Source organism: Xenia sp. Carnegie-2017, unplaced genomic scaffold (genome assembly GCF_021976095.1).
Source record: "Xenia sp. Carnegie-2017 unplaced genomic scaffold, XeniaSp_v1 HiC_scaffold_57, whole genome shotgun sequence".
NCBI classification, from domain to species: Eukaryota; Metazoa; Cnidaria; class Anthozoa; order Malacalcyonacea; family Xeniidae; genus Xenia; species Xenia sp. Carnegie-2017.
Window position 1 is genome coordinate 783,735 of NW_025813523.1, and position 27,900 is coordinate 811,634.

The window sequence follows — 27,900 nt, forward strand, 5'->3', positions numbered from 1 at the left end:
AATATATTAGATCAAGATGGTAACCATGTGAATGTAGGTAGTATTCTACTTGAATGTTATCTTGAGTAAGTTAAATGGATGAAGACATTAAAATTGAGCAAAGTTTAAGAGATATATATTATGATCCGAAAACAGGATATCAATCATCAGAAAGGCTTTATAAGAAGGCATTAGAAGAAGGTGTAGATGTTAGTAGAAAACAAGTTAAAGAATGGTTAATATCTCAAGACACATACACTAGATGTAAACCTATTATTAGGAGACATAAATTCAGACAAACAAGGGTAAACTATCTTGGTGAACAAATACAAATGGATTTAGTTGATATGGGTTCTTATAAGTATAAAAACAGTGGTTATTATTGGATATTAACAGCTATTGAAATATTAAGTAGATATGCATTTACTATCCCTGTTTATAGGAAAGACATAAATAATATGACAAAAGCTGTTGCAAAACTATTAAGTAAATTTAAAGATAGATTTAATGATTACCCGAAACTAGCTCAATTTGATGATGGTAAAGAATTTTATAATGTAGGTGTCAAATCATTATTAGAGAAACATGGAATTAAGTACTTCTCTACTAAAAATGATAAAAAAGCCGCGATTGTCGAACGATTCAACAGAACACTTAAAACATCTATGTGGAAATATTTATACAGTAAAGGAACATATAAATGGATTGATATATTGGATGATTTAGTATATAATTATAACAATACAAAACACAGTACAATCTTGATGAAGCCTAAAGATGTTAATAAAAATAATGAAGATGAAGTATGGTTCTGAAGTTGCTTATTTACCATTACCTAAGATTAAAATTGGTGATATGTTTAGAATATCAAAGTATAAATCTATATTTACGAATGGTTATGAAGCAAATTTTACAGAAGAGTTTTTTAAAGTGACTAAAGTTATTAGAGGAGATCCGAATTTATATGAGATAGAAGATTTAGAAGGAGAGCCTATAATTGGTAAATTTTATGAAGAGGAACTATCAGTTGTGAATAAGAAAGATGATGTTTATAGAGTTAAAAAGATATTAACACGTAAGAAGGTTAAAGGTCAAAAGATGGTTTTAGTTAAATGGTTAGGTTATGATAATAAACATAACAGTTGGATTCCTGAAAGTGAAATACAAAATATAGAGTAATCTATGTAATGGCAGAAGGAGGTTATGATTATATTGAATTAGAAGATAATAAGGAAGAAGATAACGATGATAATAAAGATCAAGAATATTGGCAAAATTTTCAATGTATTGATGAAGCATCATTTACTGATGATAATTACGGTGTAACAATAAGAAGACCCGAACCCATGACCTCTGCGGTGCCGGTGCAGTGCTCTGACCACTGAGCTATGAAGTCACACAGTGGTGAGCAGGTTAATATTGTTGGGCTCATGTTTTCTCGTGAAATGAATGTCATATGAATGTTTTATGCAGTGCGGTGTTTTGAAATTAAATGAGATATGATCTTCGCATTTAGCTGGACAATTTAAGCAATCGTCTCAGGACCTGAAAAAATCAGGTGACTCAACGAGATTCGAACCCATGACCTCTGCGGTGCCGGTGCAGTGCTCTGACCACTGAGCTATGAAGTCACACAGTGGTGAGCAGGTCAATATTGTTGGGCTCATGTTTTCTCGTGAAATAAATGTCATATGAATGTTTTATGCAGTGCGGTGTTTTGAAATTAAATGAGATATGATCTTTGCATTTAGCTGGACAATTTAAGCAATCGTCTCAGGACCTGAAAAAATCAGGTGACTCAACGGGATTCGAACCCATGACCTCTGCGGTGCCGGTGCAGTGCTCTGACCACTGAGCTATGAAGTCACACAGTGGTGAGCAGGTCAATATTGTTGGGCTCATGTTTTCTCGTGAAATGAATGTCATATGAATGTTTTATGCAGTGCGGTGTTTTGAAATTAAATGAGATATGATCTTCGCATTTAGCTGGACAATTTAAGCAATCGTCTCAGGACCTGAAAAAATCAGGTGACTCAACGAGATTCGAAAACATGACCTCTGCGGTGCCGGTGCAGTGCTCTGACCACTGAGCTATGAACTCACACAGTGGTGAGCAGGTCAATATTGTTGGGCTCATGTTTTCTCGTGAAATAAATGTCATATGAATGTTTTATGCAGTGCGGTGTTTTGAAATTAAATGAGATATGATCTTCGCATTTAGCTGGACAATTTAAGCAATCGTCTCAGGACCTGAAAAAATCAGGTGACTCAACGGGATTCGAACCCATGACCTCTGCGGTGCCGGTGCAGTGCTCTGACCACTGAGCTATGAAGTCACACAGTGGTGAGCAGGTCAATATTGTTGGGCTCATGTTTTCTCGTGAAATGAATGTCATATGAATGTTTTATGCAGTGCGGTGTTTTGAAATTAAATGAGATATGATCTTCGCACTTAGCTGGACAATTTAAGCAATCGTCTCAGGACCTGGAAAAATCAGGTGACTCAACGGGATTCGAACCCATGACCTCTGCGGTGCCGGTGCAGTGCTCTCACCACTGAGCTATGAAGTCACACAGTGGTGAGCAGGTCAATATTGTTGGGCTCATGTTTTCTCGTGAAATGAATGTCATATGAATGTTTTATGCAGTGCGGTGTTTGAAATTAAATGAGATATGATCTTCGCATTTAGCTGGACAATTTAAGCAATCGTCTCAGGACCTGAAAAAATCAGGTGACTCAACAGGATTCGAACCCATGACCTCTGCGGTGCCGGTGCAGTGCTCTGACCACTGAGCTATGAAGTCACACAGTGGTGAGCAGGTCAATATTGTTGGGCTCATGTTTTCTCGTGAAATGAATGTCATATGAATGTTTTATGCAGTGCGGTGTTTGAAATTAAATGAGATATGATCTTCGCATTTAGCTGGACAATTTAAGCAATCGTCTCAGGACCTGAAAAATCAGGTGACTCAACGGGATTCGAACCCATGACCTCTGCGGTGCCGGTGCAGTGCTCTGACCACTGAGCTATGAAGTCACACAGTGGTGAGCAGGTCAATATTGTTGGGCTCATGTTTTCTCGTGAAATGAATGTCATATGAATGTTTTATGCAGTGCGGTGTTTGAAATTAAATGAGATATGATCTTCGCATTTAGCTGGACAATTTAAGCAATCGTCTCAGGACCTGAAAAATCAGGTGACTCAACGGGATTCGAACCCATGACCTCTGCGGTGCCGGTGCAGTGCTCTGACCACTGAGCTATGAAGTCACACAGTGGTGAGCAGGTCAATATTGTTGGGCTCATGTTTTCTCGTGAAATGAATGTCATATGAATGTTTTATGCAGTGCGGTGTTTGAAATTAAATGAGATATGATCTTCGCATTTAGCTGGACAATTTAAGCAATCGTCTCAGGACCTGAAAAATCAGGTGACTCAACGGGATTCGAACCCATGACCTCTGCGGTGCCGGTGCAGTGCTCTGACCACTGAGCTATGAAGTCACACAGTGGTGAGCAGGTCAATATTGTTGGGCTCATGTTTTCTCGTGAAATGAATGTCATATGAATGTTTTATGCAGTGCGGTGTTTGAAATTAAATGAGATATGATCTTCGCATTTAGCTGGACAATTTAAGCAATCGTCTCAGGACCTGAAAAATCAGGTGACTCAACGGGATTCGAACCCATGACCTCTGCGGTGCCGGTGCAGTGCTCTGACCACTGAGCTATGAAGTCACACAGTGGTGAGCAGGTCAATATTGTTGGGCTCATGTTTTCTCGTGAAATGAATGTCATATGAATGTTTTATGCAGTGCGGTGTTTGAAATTAAATGAGATATGATCTTCGCATTTAGCTGGACAATTTAAGCAATCGTCTCAGGACCTGAAAAAATCAGGTGACTCAACAGGATTCGAACCCATGACCTCTGCGGTGCCGGTGCAGTGCTCTGACCACTGAGCTATGAAGTCACACAGTGGTGAGCAGGTCAATATTGTTGGGCTCATGTTTTCTCGTGAAATGAATGTCATATGAATGTTTTATGCAGTGCGGTGTTTGAAATTAAATGAGATATGATCTTCGCATTTAGCTGGACAATTTAAGCAATCGTCTCAGGACCTGAAAAAATCAGGTGACTCAACGGGATTCGAACCCATGACCTCTGCGGTGCCGGTGCAGTGCTCTGACCACTGAGCTATGAAGTCACACAGTGGTGAGCAGGTCAATATTGTTGGGCTGATGTTTTCTCGTGAAATGAATGTCATATGAATGTTTTATGCAGTGCGGTGTTTTGAAATTAAATGAGATATGATCTTTGCATTTAGCTGGACAATTTAAGCAATCGTCTCAGGACCTGAAAAAATCAGGTGACTCAACGGGATTCGAACCCATGACCTCTGCGGTGCCGGTGCAGTGCTCTGACCACTGAGCTATGAAGTCACACAGTGGTGAGCAGGTCAATATTGTTGGGCTCATGTTTTCTCGTGAAATGAATGTCATATGAATGTTTTATGCAGTGCGGTGTTTTGAAATTAAATGAGATATGATCTTTGCATTTAGCTGGACAATTTAAGCAATCGTCTCAGGACCTGAAAAAATCAGGTGACTCAACGGGATTCGAATCCATGACCTCTGCGGTGCCGGTGCAGTGCTCTGACCACTGGGCTATGAAGTCACACAGTGGTGAGCAGGTCAATATTGTTGGGCTCATGTTTTCTCGTTCAATGAATGTCATATGAATGTTTTATGCAGTGCGGTGTTTTGAAATTAAATGAGATATGATCTTTGCATTTAGCTGGACAATTTAAGCAATCGTCTCAGGACCTGAAAAAATCAGGTGACTCAACGGGATTCGAACCCATGACCTCTGCGGTGCCGGTGCAGTGCTCTGACAACTGAGCTATGAAGTCACACAGTGGTGAGCAGGTCATTATTGTTGGGCTCATGTTTTCTCGTGAAATGAATGTCATATGAATGTTTTATGCAGTGCGGTGTTTTGAAAGGGCAGGACAATATTGTTGGGCTCATGTTTTCAGGACCTGAAAACATGAGCCCAACAATCGTCTCAGGACCTGAAAAATCAGGTGAAAACATGAGCCCAACAATATTGACCTGTTCACGAGAAAACATGAGCCCAACAATATTGACCTGCTCACCACTTTGTGACTTCATAGCTCAGTGGTCAGAGCACTGCACCGGCACCGCAGAGGTCATGGGTTCGAATCCCGTTGAGTCACCTGATTTTTTCAGGTCCTGAGACGATTGCTTAAATTGTCCAGCTAAATGCCAAGATCATATATCATTTAGTTTCAAAACACCGCACTGCATAAAACATTCATATGATAAAACTTCCCTTGAATTTCCTCACCGTTGTTATCACAAAGCTTATATGTAACAGGATCCGTCAACAAAACTTTACTTATATAAAAAACCTCATTAACCCACTGTCTTAAACTTTCCTTTTCAAAAATATTATTTTTAATTCTTGAAATTTGCACCTTATCATTTTTTTTTAATATATTTAAATTTTTATTTCTTTTTTTGTTTAAAATATTAGACAGTCTTTTGATGTAATTTATTTTTTTTCCACCTAAATAGACATCATATGGTGAAAGATTATCGGAATGTAATCTGCGATGAGGAGATTCGTTATATCTTTCCACAATTAAATGTAAGTATTTTTTATAATTAAAAATTTCTTTTTCGCTTCTCGTTTCCAACAAGTCAATAGTTCTTCTAATGATCTGTTGTATTGTTCGTATGTATCTTTCAGCATGAGTAGCTTTAATTTCACGATTATAGGTATTATAAATTGTAAAATTATATTTCTTTGATAATTCTTTTCGAATCCCTTGAAATTCACTTCCCTCGTCCGATACTATTTTTTTAGGAAATTCATTTTCTTTCAATTAAAATATCTTCAAATTTTTTCATAACATTTTTACTAGATTTATTTTGTAATAAACGGACAAATGCATATTTTGCATAAACATCAACTACACATAACAAATATCGTAAATTATCATTATATCTTGGCAAACCTTTCATTTCAGCTAAATCAATACTCCACAAATCATTTTTTTCCATATATTTATATTTAAACGATTATATTTTTTCTTTTTCTTTTGATACAAATTACATATATTTTGTTTATTATCTTCTAAATGTTCACCTTTTAATAATCTTGCGGCTTTTTTTATAAAATCGTCATTAATTAAATTAGTCTACTTCTTCGTTCTCCTCATCGTCATTATTTACAATCGTTGGAAGAGGATGATGATAATCAAGCACTGAAAGAAAAATGTCATTATATATTCTTTCGATTTTATCATTTCCATATTTTTTATAAATTTCTACAAAATCATAATTCTTTGCCATTTTTTCCTCTAAAATTTCATTCATAATTTCACTATGATAAACAACGCAATCATATATTGAAATATCCAATTTATTAGAAAACTCTTTCAACATATAAATAGCTTCAATATCATTATCAATTTCAATGTCATTACCATTTTCAATATCATTTCCATTTTCATTCATTCTTCTTTTTTTTCTTGGTACGGGTCTCGTCTTTTTTTTTTACTTTTTTTTTCTTTAACTTCCTTTACTTTGGTTGGTTTTTTCTTCTCTTCTTCACTTTTTAATAAATCACGACAAGATGCAAAAAATTCTCGCAATTTTTGTGATATAGATTTTAAGTCGTCATCTTTTCTGAAATACACTTTGTAAAATTCATCCGTCCAATCAATCATCGAAATATCATTTAGATCGCTTGGTTTGAAACATTCATCCCACTCATCATTATCATCATCAAGACAAATAGTTACACTTTCATCAACAGTACGAGATGCTTTTTGTGTTTTTAAAATAAGTTTCCCTGATTCACGTTCCAAAATAACACGTTTTTCGTTAGATGAAAACAAAACTTCATACAAATCTTTACCTTCATCTTTATTAGCAATTTTATTCAACACGTTTGCTAATTTTTCACATGCTTGCAAATTCATTTGCAATTCGTCTTTGCAACACAACCCATCATTGTACGGAGAGTAAACAGATTTTGAAAAAAAACATAACTTACTAAAACGATTAAAACTGCATACTTTATTTCCAAGGATTGCTTTTCCATTCGTATAACTTTGTAAAACTGTTACCAAATCTCTAAAAGTTTTTTTATAAATGGTAAACTCTTGAGCCATTTGTTTTATCTTTTCCTTAAAAAACTTATATCGATGTGATGTTTGAAAGTATATGAAATCAAATGATACAAAACATGAAAAATAAAATGAATATATACCCTAAAAAATGGAGAATTTTTTTTATTTTTACAAAAAATCAACAAATTTTTTTTACAAAATTATCAACAAATGTTTTTTCATTAATCCCATTCCATTTTTGTTATATTAATAAATGGTCCCCTAAAAAAATATAATTCTTTACCAATATTTTTTTCTATATATTTTTGTTCATTTATATAAATATTATTATAGTCTCTGAGATATGTTTTATATTTTAAAATAAAATTATAAATTTTTTTTTGATCAGTAATTTTCAACTCGTTATTCTTTGATAAAAAGTCAACAATATAATTTTTAGAAAAAATTTTTTTAAAAAATCTTTCGTCGAATTGAAACAAATAAATTCCGTTAAAATAACAATGAATTATATTATTCCCATTCATCACCACCACCAATACAGATAGTTCCTTCTTCTAACAAATACGTATTTTTCATAAGTTCCTGTATCTCCAAAATTTTCTTTTCTTGGTATTTTATCTTTTTCATAAATCCCTCTTCAATAATATAACAGTGATAACAAATATACCACGAAAAAATTAATGAAAAAAGTAATAATGTCACAAGAAACGTTATAATCATTTCATCTACGTTTTCTTCCAACATGGATATAATGAAGTAAATTCAATATATTTAACCTTTTCATTTTCCTTCACTTCAGCCATTTCTCCATTCTTATTGATCTTATTGCTCTTTATATAAACACACAAACAAAAAAATAATAAAAAGGATAAACAAAAAACAATTAAAAATAACATCAACAGCGTCATCATCATGATCATTTTCAAGTACGTTCATCAAATAAAGTCTTTAATTCCTTGATATTTTCTTCCAATATCTTTATCCTGGTATTAAAAAATTCCACTTTCGTTGAATGTATTTCGTTCAATTTAAGAAAAATACAACCAGTTATAAGTAAAAGACAAATGTAGGAATCATCCATTTCTCCGTTCTTATTGTTCTTATTGTTCTTTATATAAACACCCAAACATAAATTAAATAATAAAAATATTACATAACATAAACAATAAACAATTATTAATAGTATCACAATCATCATGATTATTTTCCATTTTCATACAATAATTTTTTTCTTTCTTCTATCAATTTCTCTAACTCTATAATTTTATTTTCTTTTTCTTTTATGATAATATCTTGCTCTTTTATGATAATATCTTACTCTTTAATCTTGTGGATAAGAGTTTCAATCTCTACATTCAATTTTTCAACATCTAATTTTAAAGCAGTCCCTTCTTGAGATTTTTCTCAATTGTATCCAAAAAAAATAAAATATAAGCCCTATAAAATTGTTGTTTATTCATAGTTTTGAATATAATGCAATTTTTTTCTTAAAATTTTATTTTCATTTTGAATATCTTTACATAATTTTTTTAATGCAGCAAGCGTAAAACTTTCGTTAACAATAAAATTTTCTTCTTAATACAGTTATGAGTATATATATGTATCAATCAACTATCAAGTCATCGTCTTTTTCTTCAAGTTTTTTTAGCAATATTTTATTTATATCAATCAATTCATTTTTTTTTCACATAAAGATTTATTTACTATTTTCATTTCTTCATTAGTTAGAAATAATGTTTCTTCTCTTTCTACAAATTCTTTGTTCTTTTCTTCAGCAATTCGAAGTCTTTCTTCTAAATCCTTTATCTTTTGTTCTGTGATATTTTTTTCCAACATGTAATTTGTGATTCTAACTTGATTCCTATAATTTTCAAACGATATTTCAGCTATGATTTTTTTATCTTTTTCTCTTTCTTTAAGAGCTTTAAAATATTCACCAAAAATGTATTGATTAGTCTCACGAGATAAATCAAAAAATCTACTTATATCCCGTACAAAACTCTCTCCATTATCCATATTTAAAATATTTTTATCTTCTCTAATAATTCCTTCACTGTATTTAAACCATGTCTTTTTTGTTTACAAATCCAAGCGCTCTCTTTATATATACCAGTATCGTCTATAGATTGCATACATATTTTAAACTAATCATATTGTTCATCATTTTTATGGTAAATTCTATAAAAATATTCGTTGGTTAAAACACTATGTACAAGTACGAAGTTCTCATCCATTTTTGTTCATGTCTTCATTTGATCGTTGATCTTTATACGCAGGATCAGAAAACCCAAAAGGTAGATAAATTTGATTTTTTTCATTTTTCTTGAGTGTATTCACACGTATTTAAGAATAACTTCCAACAATATTAGAGAATTTTAAATCCTCTCCATGCCATTCTTTAAAATCATTATATAAATCAGAAGAAACTAACAAATTGTTTAACAAATCAATATATCCGTGAATTAATGAAAATAAAGTAACTTCATTTTCTAACACCACTTCTTTTAAAAATTTTTTTCTCTCTCTTTCTTCTTCCTCGTAAGCTTTATTTATTCTTTCCAAGGTTTCAGGAGGAATAGATGTAATTGATATCTTTATATACAATATACAAACCAAAACTTCATGCAACGATACTATTGATATGATTGAATAGTAAATTTTACAACAAATGTTTATAACAACAAACAACCAAGTAAATATATACTTCATTATCTACGTTTTTCTTTAAAAACAAATCGTGCTCATTTTCTTCATATTTATCCAAGTCGAAAACCACCTCTTCGTTTTTTTCTTCATTATACCATGGTGTATTTCTTAAATCATTGTACAATTGTTCATTCTTCAAAATATGTCTAATAATCCGAATATAATCATGAATAGAAGAAACTAATTTCTCATTACAAACAATCATATCTTATAAAAAGTCTTTCCTTTTTTTTTCAGGTATTTTTTCCCATTCAGAAAGATATGCTTGTGCTCGTTTTAAATTTTGTTCCATAGTATATCAATAAAGTTAAGAGAAAACAGCAAAAAGAACACACTTATATATAAAATAAAATGGGTAAAAGTGAAATAGGTAAAATTTATGAATTTTTAACTGAATTTAATTGTAGTAAATGTATATATATCTATTTTTTACCAAATAATTATAAATATGTTAGTGAATTAACTTTTAATGAATTTATTATTAACCATATAAATCATATTGAATACGAAAAAAAAATAAATAAAAAAAAATTCAAAAAAGAATTTAAAAAATGGAAAAAAGAAAAAAACACTTTATATTATTACAAAACTATATAAAACCTGTTGTGTAAAATTTTAAAATCAAAAATAGATATGGCATATGAACACATCTATAAAATATACAACAAATTACATTATAAATATTGTTTTTCTTGTACATCGTGTCGAAATCATAAAATTAAGTTAAGTTGGTTTGGTCATACACCATTATCAAATGAAGATGCTATCAAGTATCATGCAGAATTTTGTTGTAAAGAAAATGAAGAATTAAAGAAAAAAGTTGAAGAAGAAATGAAATATATCGAAGAAGAAAAAGAAAAAAGGAAAAAAAAATAAAAGAATATGGAAGAAAGAACTTAAAGAAATAAAAATGAAAAAATCCCTATTTAAAACCTCATGTAAATTTTTTTAAAAGAGAAAAAAAAAACACTTCAAATCGATAAAAGTATACAAGAAAGAAATAGAAATTAAAAAAATATGTTAGTTTATTGTAAACAGATTAAATTGTAAACTTTATTCATTTTCATACTGACATTTTTTGGAAAAATAGGTGACTTATTTTGGAAAAAATGAATGAAAATAAGAATAGTATTGCAAATGAAAGATATAGAAAATTATTTTATAAATATTGTTTTTATTGTAAAGAATGTCAAAGATATCAAATGGAAGCTTTATATAATGCTTCATTACCAAAAAATCCAACACAATGTGTTTTTCATCATTTGTATGTTTGCTGTAAAGAAAAAGAAGAAATAAAAAAAATTGAGGAAGAAATTAGTTTTATTGAAGAAGAAAGGAAAGAAAAAACTTAAATGTCATATAAAACATACCATACAAGCAAAATCAATACAGCATACAGAAAACTGTTTTATAAATATTGTTATCATTTAATATATGTTTTGATTACGAAATTTATTTGAGTTTGAAAAATTCACCAACACCAACTGCAGCAGAAAGTATTGATTATCATGCAAACGTTTGCTGTAAAGACAAAAAAGGATTAAAAAGAAAAATTAAAGAAGAAATTCAATCGATAAAAGAAGAAGAAGAAAAAAAGAGGAAAAATAAAAGATATGTTAAGAAAGAACTTAAAGAAATAAAAAGAAAGAAAAACACATTATTCTATTTTTCTTTTTTTTAAGAAATTTAAATTTTTGAATGGAACAAAATAAAAGTGATTATTTTCTTGAAAATAAAAGTGATAATTTTCTTGAAAATGAAAGATATAAAAAATTATTTTATAAATATTGTTTTTATTGTAAAAAATGTCAAAGATCTCAAAAACTTTTAAATAACGCGTCATTACCAGTATACCCATCAGATTGTATTTTTTATCATACATATACTTGCTGTAAAGAAAAGAAAGAATTACAAAAAAAAATTGCAAAAGAAGTTAATTTTATTCATAAAGAAAGAAATTATACAACGGTAAGATAATGTTATTAACAAAACTCAAATCAGAATATATTCATTTTTAACCAAAGTTTTGTTGTATTACAGAAAGAAAAGAAAAAAAAAAGAAAAAATGAATGAAAATATTGATATAAAAACAAGGCTACAAGAATTATTTTCATTTATAAAAACAACAAATATTTTACTGCAAAAAGAAATAAAAGAAATAAATGATATGATAACAAAAAAGGAAAAAGAACATTTTTTACATTCTTACAAATTACTTGATAAAATTAATGAATTAGAAAAAAAAGATAAAAATGTTTTATCTGAAAAAAAATCAACATCTGATGAAGCAACTGGATTATTCGGTAAATCTAGTGCTCAAAAAACATTTAATTTACTTAGTAAAGAAGAAAAACCAGAAGTATTTGGTGAAGGTAAAAAAACATTTGATTTACCCAGTAAGGAGGAAAATCTATTAACATTCGGTGGATGTCGTCAATCAAAATTTGGTGGTGTGCCCGTGGGGTTCATGGGATCATGTACGATCTAGTGGATTATTTTAAAAAAATTTTTTTAATATAACATTTTAAATTGTAAAAACATGTAATAAATTGTTTTTTCTTGAATAAAATTGTTTTGCAATTTTTTACATTTTTTTTCATTTTTTTACATTATTAAATTTATTTCTTTTCAATTTTTTTCAACTTTTTTCAACTTTTTACAATAAATTTCATTTTTTTTAAATTTTATCTATATTTATACTTTTTTCTATATGTAGATGTATCATAAATATTCAATCACTCAAAGAGAGAAGATGTCTTTCAAAAATAGAATTAATTCAATTATTCAAGATCTGAAATTTTTTTGGAAATATGATGGTCAATATTTGTTTATGACAGGTCTTCTTCATATTGGATTTCTTTTCTGTCTTCATTAAGCAACAACGTGTTTGGTTCAGTCTGCTAATATTGATGTTTGTGATTAAATTTATCTCCACTTTTTTTGGTAAGCATATTTTAATTTTTATTATTTATTAACATTATGATACTTACTTGTTTAACATCATTTCTTTTTTTAGAAAAAATTTTGTTAAATATTAGAATGTGTAACATACGATGCAACTCAGTTTATCCATGTCTTCTTTGTATGGAGTTGAATAGTTGGTTAAAAGTGGTTTTGGAGCGATAATGAATTTGGTGAATTATATAAGTCCTTTTATCGATTCTTTATTGTGGATAAAGCATTGAAGCGAGACAATTTGTATCATCAATAAATTGGACTTTGAACTTTCCATATTATCATTCAAAAAATTGGACTTTGGACTTTCATCAATGTAAGTATTTTATATTGTATTTGAAATATATCTTTTTTTATAAAATCTTGTTTATATATTACTCTTATTCACTTTTCTAATATATATATATGTATATTATCACAGGCTCACCCTCCTCTATTATTATGTTTACTACCGCTGACTGCCTCAAAAACGATCCCCCCGGTTTTTTTTATTATAAGATGTATTATGACTATTTTTAGACATAATACATTTTATAATAAAAAAACTTGAGCCTGCGATGATATATATATATATATTAGTTAACTACTATAAGGAAGGCTTCCCTGTTAAGGGAGAGATTCCCAAATGTTCCGATATTCTAGTGTGTAAATGACGCGTGGTTTGACCCACATACGATGCAGAGCAGCATCGACACTTAAATGAGTATACAACACCAGATCTCAGGAGCTTGGGAGCCCTAAAGGAAAGAAAGAGGAGAGACGCCTGGAAGAACGAAAAACAAAGCGAACGTTGATATGAGGAAAGGCAGCATTGCAGACTCGAGTGATTTGAGTGCGAATCTGTAGACAGTGTAGGCCAGTGAAAGGGAGACAGAAGTACATGATTTTCTTAGAAGCAGCGTGAATAAGATCTTTGGTTCAAATGTATTGTTGAGGAAGCGGTGAACATGATTGTCAAATATGTATGAAGGGAAGTTGTTTAAGGTGAACAATTTTCTAACGACTTCTAGTTCGGTATGAAAGTGTTCATAGCTGGAGCAGAGGTTGAAAATTTTGTGAAGTAAAGAGGAGATCGAGGAGCGTTTGTATTGAATGGGAATGAAACTATGGAAATTGGTGAAGAGACCAGTGAAAGTGGGTTTACGATACACGGAGGTGGAAAACTTGCCGTTTGAGCGAGTTATTTTTACGTCAAGAAAGGGGAGCGTGCTGTCTTTTTCCAGTTCAGATGTAAAGGAGATGTTAGGATGTTGGTGGTTCAGATAGGTAAGGAAAAGAGATATGTGATCCAATGATTGGAAGAGTAGAAAGCAATCATCAAGGTAACGTTGGTAAAGAAGGGGTTTGAAGGGTTCTTTACCAACGTTACGCTTAAAGTTACGCTTAAAATCATGCTTAAAGTAATTTCTTGACATTCATCAATAACTTCAAAAACCCCACACTGCCTTTTCCAATTTAAAATGAAATCTGAAGAGAAAAACACTTTATTCCTGGTTTCATCATCATCAGTTATGAATATAGTTCTAATACACCAATCTGCCATTATCATCAGCACTAATGATGCTATACATTTAGCACTCAAATGTCAATCAGATTTCAAAGTTGATTTGTAATGCATACTACATCATTATTTATACATCCGAAGACTGCAACAGTATTTCCATTACTTTTTCCATCTTAAACTTGCATTAGAAGACATATTTGTCGATCGAAATTTTAGCAATTAAGACAATAATTATTTTGCAGCAAGGAGCTATATTACCAGAAATGACGTTATATATATATATATATATATATATATATATATATATATATATATATATATATATTACGGATAATAATTCTGGATTAAAGAGCGCTCAATATTCTATATATTAGAAGAGCGTAAGATAAAATGAACTAAAATAAAATGAACAATTATTTGCTGAAAATATTGAATTTTTTATCATTTGAAAAAGATTTAAAATGAATTGAATGTTTTAAATTTTCTACAAATGGTTGAATTTTCAACATTTTCTTTTTCGGCGGAATTGTTTTCATTTTTAATAAATAGCTGCACACAAAATGCAATGGATATAACAAAGGATGCCCAGAATATTCCATCAATAAAATATCAAAGGCTTGAATAGATAAAAAATCCATATAATTGAATCATAAAAAATCTTATAAAATAACTCGTTAATTTTTGGAGGTTATGTAAATGGAAAAAAATCTTCAAAAATGTATCAATATAACTAATTTTTGTCATAATGTTATCTGCAAAAAAGTACTAATAGAAAACAATAAAAATTAAAAAACCGTTTAAAACTGAAGCAATTAAATTTAATAGCATGTTTATTTATATACATTTTATAGTTAGAGTTAACATCAACTCTTGGTTTGTATTGATTATAGTAAAATTTACAACTATGACCACCAATATCATCCACACGACAAACGTTATAACCATCAAGTCATATAACAGCACATGACTTTTGATATAGTGTTTTTCCATTAATTAACTTCCAAAAAACTACTTAAAAAAAGTAATTAATTTATTTTCATTCGTTTCATAGCTTTTTTGTCAGATATAAATTTTCGTTACTGACCTTTCTTTTTATTAAAGTCAACTATAACATTATCATACTCTTCTTCATCTTCTTTAATATCATCATCAACATCTTTTTTTAAATGCGTATAAACTTTATTCAACAATCCGTCGGGGTTTAACAAAGTACAATTTTTATTTATTTTTTTAAATATTTTTAACAGAAATTTGTCTTAAAATCGAAAATAATCTTTTCTTTGTATCTTGCCACGAATAAAAGGGAAAAAAATCAGCTTTAATATAATCCAGTATTAATTTTGCTAAGGTCAACTTCAACTTTACACAATAATTGCACTTTTGCAATTCTGAAATTTACTTTCGCAGGGTTTTTTAATTATGCTCATAACTCTATTTTTTCAAAATAGATCATAATTTTCTCCTAGCAAAAAAATTAACATAAAAATCTCTTATACTTTTTTAAAACCCGTACACACTTTTTTTGGATTATGCAAATAAAAATATTTAACACTTTATCAAGATCTTTAATATCATAAAAGTTCTTTTCATGTTGTCTAACTTTTAAAATAAATTGTTTTTGCATCCGTATTAAAAATTTTGCGAGTTATCAATATACGTCTTTACAATAAAATTTTATAATAAATTCTCACCCTCCAAAAAAGTTTTCATCACTATGATACAACTACTCTTTCAAATGACCCATTAATCGTTTTCTATTCTGTGTAATCATTTATAATTTTTTTCTTATGAATTAAGTTACAATCAATTTTCTAACATATTTGAAATCATACTTTGTAAATCAAATACAAATTGGCTTAAATTCTTACTTGTATACGTTTTTCTTTCAATAGTTTTTGGAATAGTCTTTTGGAATATTTTTTGAAACAAAGAAACAAATAGGCTCTACCGCAACCAGGAAAATTTAATGCAATTATGATAGTAAAAAAAAATTATCTCGTAAAAAAGCAAATATTATTAAATTCTTACCTGTACATGTTTATTCTCTCAATAGTCTTTACAATAATCTTTGGAAACAATTAAACAGGTTTTATCATAACTAGAGAAACGCTTACGCAATTTTGATATAAAAATTACATCGTAAATAGAAAGCGAATAGTATAAAATTCTTACCTGTATATGTTTTTTCTTAATAGTCTTTGAAATACTCTTTGGAAACAAACAAACAGACTTCAGCGTAACTAGAGAAACGTTAATGTAATTGTGATATTTACGTGTGCTTAAATACTCTCGTTACAACAAAATGCCCTTTGTTTCGGTTTCACCTTGAACGTTCGTATCTACAGGTCAATACACTGTGTCTTGGTTTGCTAGCTGTCCTTGAACATTTGAGAACACAAACGAAACTCATTTGCTGTCATCATATCCATTAAATATCAAGTTAACACCTGTTACTGGTACAATCTGACACTGACTTCTACAGAATCAAAAATATGCGTTTTGCATTAAAGCAAGATACAAAAAATGTTTCACCTTTTAATGCTTTTAGTAATTAACGTGATTTGTGTTAAAGTAAATGGTAAATGGCTTAAACCCTGGAGTATCATTATATGTTTGTAAATGATGATCGTACAGGTTAATAAAGTCCTGAGAAGGACTGTTTTTGTTGTTGTTGACTGACGTTTCGACAACCTTAGCGGTAGTCATCTTCAGAGTCAAATGAAAAGTAATCGTAGTTTGTGTTATGACAAAAATCACAAGTTTTAGTAAATAGAATCATACCTAAATTAAAAACAGAATTGTGTAAATTCGAGATAACACTAATAATATCTCAAACAAATCCATTTATTGTCATCACAATCTATTAAACAACTATCTTCAATACCTGTGACTGGTACAATCTGACACTGATTTCAACAAAATCAAAAAAATGCGTTTTGCATTAAAATAAGATGCAAAAATTGTTTTCACCGTTTTATTGTGTTTAGTGATAAGCGCAGTTTGTGTTATGACAAAAATCGCAAGTCTTATACATAGAATCACACCTAAATTCAAAACAAAATTGCATAAACTCGAGAGAATAGTAATAATATTTCAAACAAACTCCGTTTGCTGTCATCACATTTATTAAAAAATTATCTTCCATTGCTGTCATCACATTTATTAAACTATTATCTTCAACAAAATCTAAATATAACATTTGTACTAAATTTAGTAAAATTCTAAGATTTTTTGTATAAGTTTTTCCGATTTTTGTATTCTTTTTTGTAATTCTTTGATTTGTTTGATATCATCTTTACACATCAGAAAATATCTATAAACTTGAGCTTCATCGTAACTTTGGTTTTTTTAATTCAAAGCGCATCAACTTTACTTCGTCTTTTAATAATTCCATGTGTGTACCGATGCCATGTTCACATTTAGCCACCTTATCATCTAATATATTGTAGAGAAATTTATAGTTTTGCGTCGAAGTCATACCACCACAACCAGTCAGAAAGAAAAAACCACAAGTTTTAATTCATAGAATCATAAACAAATTCAAAACAGAATTGTGTAAATTTTAGACAACACTAATATTAACTCAAACAAAACCAATTTGCTGTTATCACATTTATTTAACAAGTTATGTGATGGAATCTTATGCTACTAACTTCAACAAAATTGAAAATATTAGTTTTAGTATAAAGTCTAGATGCAAAAATTTTTTTTACCATTTTAATAGATTGAATACTCAATGTGCTTTGTGTTATAACAAAAGTCACACGTTTTAACATATGTCAAACAAGTAAACGCAAAATAAGTATGTTCGTAGGGTCACAAGGTTTTATTTGCACAAAAAATTTGATCTATAAAATTGAAGCATCTATTTCATCTACTTAACTTGCAAACACACACTTATCGCGAAAGCAGTGAAAATAAAATGGTGAAAGCAAACAAAGAAAATAAGAAAATGTCAAAGGTAAAGAATATTGCGATACAGAAGACTTCAAGTTAAAAGAACACAATAGAATAGAAAATGAAATAAAATATTCAACGACATATTGAAAGAAGTTTGTGATGAAATGATAGACTTAATTAAAAAAGAAAGAATTGAATTTGAAGAAGTGAGCAAAGCAAGACAAAACTAATTGGAACAAGAACTGATATTAATTGAACTAAAGAAAAAACAAAAAAAAAGAAGAAAAAAATGAGAAAAAAGGAAAACGTAATTACAAAATGTAAAGAGTACTTAGATTTTATTTGTTTAGATGCTGATATAATCCAACATGAGAAACAACTACATCTTAATCGTTTAAAGGAAATATTTGATGAACTATACTAATTTTATTCAGAATAATATTTCACTTTGTCTTCAGTTCCCTTTAATTTGTCTTTCTTCGTTTTTTGATATCACACTCACTTCAATTTTCATGTTCATCCAACTTAGCTTGTGCTAATGCTACCTTTACTTGAGGATTTTCTTTTATTTTTCATAATCAGTTAACGTATTGTTTGATTAATCACATTCCTCCTACAAACCTTGAATATCTTTTAAATAGTCAATATTACTTGTTTCATTTCGTGCTAGCTTCTCTTTCAAATCATCCTTCAAAGCTTGAATATCTTTTAATCATTAAATATTTTTTGCTTCATTTTGGGCTAGCTTCTCTTTGAATTCTTCTAATTAACTCTGCACATTAAATATTTCCTGTGTTAATTAACAAATTTTTTTACATTTTTTGCTAAGTTCGATGTTTACATCATCATCATCATCATCACATAAAATTTTCTTTTAAGCCAATTTAATGTGTTTGGACTTGAACTTTCTGATGTATTTGGACTTGAATTGTCTGATGTCTTTGCAGTTAATCCTTGTTATTCCATTTTATAAAACAAACTTAACAAATATACGACACGTTATTTCTTCAATGGATACAATTTCAAACAAAGAGTCTTTTATATAAGAGCAATAAATGATTTTTCCGAAAAAAAACAAGTTTCTTACAAATTTTGTATTAAAAACTAAAACAAAAATTTAAGCTGCAATATGAAGTGTTCAAGGTTATTATGCATATAATAACTATATATAGTAATAAAAACATGTAGTAATTCTTTATTGACGTCAAAATAAATACGCAAAACATCCTAATTAGTAACTTCTAGACACTCAGTGAATCAATCAAATTAAAAAGTCAAGGTTAGGTTCTAAATTTAAGCAAAAAAAAGTATCAGATTGTACCAAGTACAACCAAAGGTATGTAGCAATTTCAACCAAGGGTAATCGTATCATAAATAGATAAAATGAAAGGAAATACAATTTTTTGCATCAAATTCGTGTAGTATATAAGAGCGTGCTTGTTAAAAATTACTTTATTGTCAAGACAAATGGCATCAAACAAAATATATGAAAAAATTTTATTTTATTTGAAAGATATAACAAAAAAAAAACGTTTTGAAACGACTATAAAGAAAATTAAAGAAAAAGTATCAAAAGAAAATTAAAAAGAAAATCATTTTCAAGAGAAAAATAGATATGTTTCTCTACAAACACCATTATTGGATTGGACAAGTACTAAGACAAATACCGACCTAAATTCTGAAACAATCTGCATCGAAAATTAAAATCGTGCATCACCATCTACAGACTCTCCACAACCCATGGATGAAGTTAGAGAAAAAATGATGATAAAACTCCTTTGAATACTTATCATCACGATATTCAAAAATCAGCTCCTTCACCTACAATTAATAATGTATATTCATCAAAAACTTATCCTAAATAATACAACTCTTTTGAATATCATGTCTCCAATCTCAACTACAAGTATTTTGTCATGAACCACGTATTCTTTCTTAAATTACAATATCCTGACAATGCGCATTATTTTAAGAGAGCTTGAAGACGTTGAATTTAATGAAGATCAAGGATTTACAACTCCTCCAAATAATAATAATACTTTGTAATCAAAATGAAGGACTTATATCTCTTCCTCCTGATCAAATGAATAAAGATCAAGTATTTGCTCATTCCGATCAAGTATTTACGAATCATCCTCATAATATTAATTAATGGTTAGGAAAAAAATACAATTAATGGATGTTTTTGAAAGTATAAAAAAAAGAGAGGACGTCTGACTGAAAAAAAACTTGAAGAATTCAACAACGAAATAGCTAAAAATCTTGAATACACTTGCAGTATATTATATTTAAACACCGAACAAAATTGTGTTAGAAGACAATATTATTCACTTATTAAAGGAAATATCAAATGTAAAGATGAGGAAGAAGTAAATTTTTTAATTGATTTATTTGAAAAAAAAATAACTTAATATATTAAAAGGACTCAACCCAGAAACTAATTTAAACAGCACAATGGAGTATTTTTTTAGAAAAATGTCTTAAAATAATCTAATATATATACATAAATTTGTTAATACTTCGTATAATACTTCATATAATACTTTACATAATAAAAAAATTAATGTTTTTGGATTGTATTGAGGATAGTATCAGATTCTATCAGACACGGTTCTTAAAGATGTTCGTTTAATTGACGGGATGAGAGTTGGTGTTAATAAATCACGTCTACGTATCGGAAAAGTAGAAAACCCATTTAATAATAATTGTCTCAAACAATCAACATGCATTTTATGTCCTCATTTTAACATTCTAAATCCATTTAATGTATCTTCCAAACATATCAAACATTTATCGTGTACAGTATCTTTTTTTGCATACATGATATTGATTTTTTCCTTTTTCCTTTTCAAAACACAATCTACAAGTATCACAATGAAATGATATATGTAAATTAATTCTACAAACACCACATTTTACACAATGATAAGAATCTTTCGAATAATCATCGTAAACACTACATTCGTTACAAAAACAGTCAGCCAACATTTTCTTACAGTTGATACAATGCTGTCGAAATCCTTGCTCAAATCTACAATAATTACAAATTATCTAGGAATAATATCTTTTGGATTGAATTTTTTATTGCAAAAATGATCTTTATTATGACAATGATGACACGGGTAAAATCTTTCACAACATTTAAAATAAAAAGAACAACTTTTTTAGAGTGTATACATTTTGTAAACATACATTGATATTTCTGTATCCTAGACATTTTTCCATCAAATTGATTTTTGGGAAAGGTAAGTTCAATATACACACATGTTCAAGCTATTCAGCTAAAAAAAATTTATTTTTTCAACATTACTGTTTATAAGTAGTTTCATTTGTTCAAAATGTTGAAGATTATCATAATTTTCTTCCAAATATTTTTTTAATACTTTAGTAAATGTTTCAATAAAAGATTTTCGTTCTGAGATAGATTTATTTTCATATGCCTCGAAAATCACGCTTAAAGTAATTTCTTGACATTCATCAACAACTTCAAAAACCCCACACTGCCTCCAATTCAAAATGACATCTGAAGACAGAAACACTTTATTCCCGGTTTCATCATCATCAGTTACGAATATAGTTCTATTACACAAATCTGCCATTATCATCAGCGCTAATGATGCTATACATTTAGCACTCAAATGTCAATCAGATTTCAAAGTTGATTTGTAATGCATACTACATCATTATTTATACATCTGAAGACTGCAACAGTATTTCCATTACTTTTTCCATCTTAAACTTGCATTAGAAGAGATCAACATTTTTGTCGAAATTTCAGCAATTAAGACAATAATTATTTTGTAGCAAGGAGCTATATTACCAGCTTATACCAGCTATATTAGCAGCTATATTACCAGCTTATTATATATATATATATATATTATTATGGATAATATTCCTGGATAAAAGAGCGCTCAATACTCTATATATTAGAAGAGCGTAAGATAAAATGAACTAAAATAAAATAAAATGGACAATTGTTTGCTGTCGCTACTCAGAGTTTCACGCCGTAGGGCGATCTTCAGGCAACTGACAGATAATATTTTATTTGCTGACTATATACATCGACTAAAAGGTGTTAAGTTACATGACGGCATGCACTAAACATATCGGAACGTTTATTTAAAATGTTCTTTTTACGTCCTTTCAGGATAAGTAGCCTTTCTTCAAGGCAAAGACGGCAGGTTCTTTGGTTTTTGTTCGGAGGTGGAAGTTGTTTGATGAAGTCCCATTTAATGTTGTAGTTACGTTTGTTTTCTTTCAGTGTCCACGTGTATTTAGAAAGTTCTGTCTCGTTGCGGTATTTAATGTTCGTAATTGATTTAATGTGGTGTCCATATCGTGTCTTAAAAGCGCATGCAGTAACACCTATGTAAGTTTTTGTTTCGTTGTTGTCAGTCGTTGTCACGTCGGCTTTGTAAATTACGTTGGGTTTCAGGCAATTGCCATTTGTCGGGCATAGATGTTTCTGTCTGCAGTTACATTTCTTTGGTGGGTTGTTCTTGTTCTGGGTTGTGTCTGGGTTAAGTCTTTTTAAAATAGTCTTGTTGTGTCTGGTTATGAAAGTTTTCATGTTTTCGCCGCAGCTGTAGCTTACGCGTATTGTGTGTCGGTTGAATATCTTGGAGAGTATAGTATTTGGTGGGAAATGTTTGTCGATAAGTTGTAGGAAGTCATGGGCGATGTGAGTTTTTACGTTTTTGCTGTATGGTGGGTTAAACCAAGTGACGTTACGTTTTCTGTTGTGCGTGGTGTTTACATTGATGTTTGATGGATTAAAGGTGAGTTGGGTGGTGAAGTTGCTTTGTTTAAGAGCTTGGTTGTGAATTGGTGCGGCATTTTCGAAGGTGTCTTTCTCAGATGAGAGTGTGTTAATTCGGTTGTTGATGGATGTGGGTAATTGGCGTAATACTGATGGTGGGTGGTTGGAAGATCTGTGAATGTAGAGGGGCTCGTCGTTGGGTTTTCTATAAGGTTTGTAGGTGTCGTTGCTAAGGTCAAATGTTACGTCAAGGAAGTTTGTGCGTTCATGGTTTGTCATCGCTGTGATTTTTAGTCCAAGCTCGTCAAATAGGTGTGAGAGGGTTTTAAATAAACGTTCATTTATGGAGAACATTTTAAATAAACGTTCCGATATGTTTAGTGCATGCCGTCATGTAACTTAACACCTTTTAGTCGATGTATATAGTCAGCAAATAAAATATTATCTGTCAGTTGCCTGAAGATCGCCCTACGGCGTGAAACTCTGAGTAGCGACAGCAAATAATTGTCCATTTTATTTTATTTTAGTTCATTTTATATATATATATATATATATATATATATATACATATATAAGTTTGAAAATTTGTAATCCAGGCATTGAATACATAAAAGATAAACGTTTCTACGGATTTTTAAATGATTTTTATTGAGCTTTCGACTCGTTGCTTCGAGCCTTCATCGGAATGAGGATATTTATTTACACGTGCTTTTAGCTTGGAGACGTTTAGAGCGTCTAATTGGATTAGTGGGTGGATTAATGTGATTGGATGGGGTGAAATGCGTTGCCATGGGTTTTGGTGTGTTGTTAATATGGTTGGTGTTAATAATATTAGAGTGTAGTGTTTTAGTTTTGGTGTTGTTTGTAGTTTTTATGTCCTTTTTCTTTAGTTGTGAGTATATGAGTATGTGATGGGTATGTCGATATGTCTGTTTATTGTGTCGTTGTCTTCACTGTACCAAGCTTCTTTAAATTTGCGTGCGTGTTTAGTCTGTGCGCGTCCGAGTACTTTAGTTTCTGTCCAGTCGAATGTGTGGTTGTTTCCGTGGGTATGTTCTGCCGGTTGTGAGTTCGGATCTCGTCGTTTTATGGCGTTTTTGTGTTCTGTGAGTCGTGTTTCAATTTTCTTAGATGTTTGTCCTATGTATTGTTTTGAACAGTCTTTACATGGTATCATATAGATCGCGTCAGTTGTATCATGAATTGTTGTTTTGTCTTTATGTTTGGTGAAACATGATTTGAGTTTTGTGGTATTAAATGGTGAAAAGTCTGGCAGTCATTTCTGATGTTCCGTTTTTATGGTAATGTGACGATTTTACTGTTTCGTCCTTGCTTTTGTCGGTTTGTGTTTTGTTTTGTATTTTGTATATAGTTATGTTTATGAAGTTTCTAGGGTAGTTGTTTTTAATAAATGTGGAGTATAAGTAGTTTCGTTCTGTTTTTTTGGCTTCTTCCGTATTACAATGAGTGTTTATCCTGTTGAAAAGTGTTCCGAATGATTGCTGTTGAAAAGTATTTGGTCTGTGTGGGTGGTTTTGCGGTATACTTGTGTGTTTAGTGTGGTCATCTGTTCTGGTTAGTAGGATGTCGAAGAAGGTAAGTTGTTTGTCGTGTTCTTCGTCTTTAGTAAAGGTAATGTTCTTTTGTATTGTTTATGTGTATTTGTTCAGTTTGTCTTTCTTGACTATGGCAAAGATGTCGTCGACATATCTTTCCATAGTCTGATGTTTTTGTGTGCCAGCATGGCTGATGCGAGGAATGTGGATGGTGGTGATCCCATTGGTGTGCCTGAAATTTGTCTGTAGTATGTGTTTTGAAGGTGAATTCAGTGGAGAGGCAAAGATTGAGTAAGTCTAGGATGTCATTTTGTCTAGTTGTGTTGTAGCTTGCCAAGTTTTGTCGTTTGTGAGTAGTTCGTTTGTAATTTGTTTGGCAATGTCTAGTGGTATGGATGTGAAGAGTGATGTCACGTCGTAGGATATCATGATTTCGTCTGGTCGTAGTTTAATACTGGCGAGGAAAGTGGTGGCATTTCTGATGGTGAGGTGAATTTTGACTAATGGATACAGAATGTTATAAAGATATTTTGTTAATAAGGTGATCCTGGAAGCGATACGATAGGTCGAAGTGGGTTTATGGATTTTGGTAGTCCGTAGAATTTGGCGGTGATGCGTCATTGGGTCGGATTCTTCGTTTTCTTTGTGCTTTAAATGTCGGTGGCGAAGGGTCTGTGTGGAGAAGTTCAGGTGGTGTGTCTTGTAGGAGGTTTTTGGCTGTATTCTGATCTGTCCATGATTTTTGCGTCCTCTCCGTAATATGATTATTTGTCGTCGTTTTGTGGTCAATTGCTCGTAGTTCTTCGCAGTTTAGTGGTGGTGTTTGTGGCAGAGGTTGATTTTGTGACGAATGTCTTCTTCGTTTTCTGTTGTTGGTGTACTTTAAAGCGGAAGGTCGGGTAGTCAAGTTTGTTCGCGTCTTTAAAGTTGTAATTTCCTTTGTTTAAAATTTTAGTTTGCTGTTCGGTTAGTGGTTTGTTCGAGATGTTTGTGACAGTTTGTGTTGGGATGGAGTTGTTTGTAAGATTCGTGTCGATGTTCTACGCGTGTGATGCTTCATTATTGGATTTGGCGTCGATTGGTCGTGTGCCGTGTTTAGTTTACGGTTTGATTGCCAGTAGCTATCGGTGACGCGCGGTTTGTCGCTTTGATATGGAATTAAAGCGTCCGTTTGATAGTGATGTGTTGAGTTGTTGTACTGTTCGTTGATGAAGCGATGCGAATTATTTTCTGAGACTATCTATTTCATATGGAAGTTTGAAAATTTAATTTTGAATACATAAAAGATAAACGTTTCTCCGGATTTTTAAATGATTTTTATTGAGCTTTCGACTCGTTGCTTCGAGCCGAAAGCTCAATAAAAATCTGATGAAGGCTCGAAGCAACGAGTCGAATGCATTCTGATGAAGGCTCAAAGCAACGAGTCGAAAGCTCAATAAAAGTCATTTAAAAATCCGGAGAAACGTTTATCTTTTATGTATTCAATGCCTGGATTACAAATTTTCAAACTTATAAAATCGACATATGGGATAGATAGTCTCAGAAGAACAAGAAAATGGGAATTATTCGCACGTAAAGAGTCATCAACATTGGAGCAGCTTCACTTCCTACACAAATGCAAACAACAACGAATCCTACCGAACAGCATCAACTATCGACCACCATTAAAAACAACTCACGCTCAACAAATTACACAATCAAACGGCCGCCGTATGTTAAACGTCCTCATATCAGATGCCCACAACCGCTTACGAATCTACCGTCATAAACTACAAGAACATCGAGAAACCGTAACAAAATACACGACACAATCAGACGCCAAATCCATTAATGAAGCCATCAAAAAAGCAACATCCACATATAGAACTAAACGACACCACGAACTTCATCGAAAATTACAAGAATCCAGATCTTACAAACAACTCCATCCCAACACAAACGAATTTGTCACAAACATCTCGAACAAACCACTAACCGAACAGCAAACTAAAATTTTAAACAAAGGATTAAATTACAACTTTAAAGACGCGAACAAACTTGACTACGTTGCCGACCTGGAATCCGCTTTAAAGTACACCAACTTAACAGACCAAACGAAAGAAGACATTCGTCACAAAATCACAAATAACCTCTGCCACAAACCACCTGTCACCCTAAACTGCGAAGAACTACGAGCAATTGAAAACCTACAAAACGACGACCAAATAATCATATTACGAGCTGACAAAGGACGCAAAACAGTTATCATGGACAGATCAGAATACATAGACAAAGCCAAAACCCTCCTACAAGACACCACCACCTACGAACTTCTCCACACAGACCCCAGCAAAACGACCACCAACCGCATCAACCAGAAACTGAAACATTTAAAAGACAAAAAGAAACTAAACGAAAACGAAGAATCCGACCCAATGACGCATCCACCGCCAAATTCTACGGACTACCAAAAATCCATAAAGAAAACAACCCACTTCGACCTATTGTATCGCTTGCAGGATCACCTACGTATGAACTTTCAAAATATCTTTATAACATTCTGTATCCATTAGTCAAAAATTCACCTCACACCATCAGAAATGCCACCACTTTCCTCGCCAGTATTGAACACATTAAACTACGACCAGACAAAATCATGATATCCTACGACGTGACATCACTCTTCACATCCATACCACTAGACATCGCCAAAAAAATTACAAACGAACTACTTACAAACGACAAAACTTGGCAAGCTACAACACAACTAGACAAAAATGACACCCTAGACTTACTCACACTTTGCCTCTCCACTGAATTCACCTTCCAAAACACATACTACAGACAAATTTCAGGCACACCAATGAGATCACCATTATCCACATTCCTCGCAGAAGCTGTCATGCTGTCAAGCAGTCACAAACAACACAAACATCAGACTATGGAAAAGATATGTCGACGACATCTTTGCCATAGTCAAGAAAGACAAAACTGAACAAATCCTACACACCATAAACAATACCACAAAGAACATTACCTTTACTAAAGACGAAGAACACGACAAACAACTTACCTTCTTCGACATCCTACTAACCAGAACAGATGCCGGTACACTAAACACACAAGTATACCGCAAAACCACCCACACAGACCAAATACTCAATTTCAACAGCAATCATCCAACACAACACAAAATAAGCTGCATTCGAACACTTTTCAACAGGATAAACACTCATTGTAATACGGAAGAAGCCAAAAAAACAGAACGAAACTACTTATACTCCACATTTATTAAAAACAACTACCCTAGAAACTTCATAAACATAACTATATACAAAATACAAAACAAAACACAAACCGACAAAAGCAACAAAAAACCGGACGAAACAGTAAAAATCG

At 31.2% G+C, this 27,900-nt stretch overlaps 2 long non-coding RNA genes across 2 annotated transcripts in view; both read left to right on the top strand.

The window, feature by feature from the left end:
• The window catches only part of LOC124456615, a 31,034-nt gene extending 20,805 nt beyond the window's left edge, over positions 1-10,229 (top strand). The window contains exons 2-3 of the long non-coding RNA XR_006952355.1: positions 5,578-5,650; positions 10,083-10,229. This is a non-coding gene — a long non-coding RNA (uncharacterized LOC124456615). The remainder of the gene's footprint in view (positions 1-5,577; positions 5,651-10,082) is intronic.
• Positions 10,230-15,087: 4,858 nt separating this feature from the next.
• LOC124456606 lies at positions 15,088-26,890 on the top strand. Its single transcript, XR_006952346.1, has 3 exons — positions 15,088-15,099; positions 24,386-24,390; positions 26,689-26,890. It is a non-coding gene; the product is annotated as an uncharacterized LOC124456606 (long non-coding RNA).
• Positions 26,891-27,900: the final 1,010 nt, after the last annotated feature.